The sequence below is a fragment of the Octodon degus genome, unplaced genomic scaffold (assembly GCF_000260255.1).
Source record: "Octodon degus isolate 3935 unplaced genomic scaffold, OctDeg1.0 scaffold00218, whole genome shotgun sequence".
Taxonomy (NCBI): domain Eukaryota; kingdom Metazoa; phylum Chordata; class Mammalia; order Rodentia; family Octodontidae; genus Octodon; species Octodon degus.
The window spans coordinates 69,448-70,150 of NW_004524794.1; positions in this window are offsets into that span (position 1 = coordinate 69,448).

Consider the following 703-nt stretch of genomic DNA (forward strand, 5'->3'; position numbering starts at 1 on the left):
AGATCGGACTCGTAGTGGTCTACCTGTTTACAACCTCCCAAGAACTGGGATTACAGGCATGCACCACCACGCCCAGTCTCAATTGCCATCTCAACACGTCCCGGGGGCGAGGCCATCATGGTAGGCCTGGGGTCAAACTACCTTCCCCTGCGCCTGCTTTCAGCTGCTTTGCTCTGATGAGTTATTTGGCCAGCCCTTGCACTCTCCTTAGTAATTAAATACAAATAAGAGATAAAACATTTCCAGGCATTTGTCCTCTGTGAGAAACTGAAAGCACAAATAAGGAGCAGAATGGAGGACAGATACTGGGAAAAAGAAAGAAAATGTTCAAATCAGAAGGGGAATGGGTGGGGGAGGGAAGGAAGTTGGAAGGAAATAAAAGAGAAGGAAAACATGGAAACAAAGCTGTGTAAATAGGGAGGAAAGGAGGAAGGGAAGTGAGGGAAGGCACAGGGGATAAGAGGACTAGAGACATACTGTGCACAGGGACTGACTCCCTACAGTAAATGTGACCACGATGTGTATCAAATGCATACCAATGAAATTAATTTCAAATGTTTATTTCTATGCATGATTTTTAAAAAATTTTTATTCATTTTAATGGGAAAAATAGCAATTAAACAGTTTGTAAACAGGTTACTAGGACAGTTACAATAATTAATACACTGCATATTGTTGTCTTCATAATAGCTATTCAGAGGAC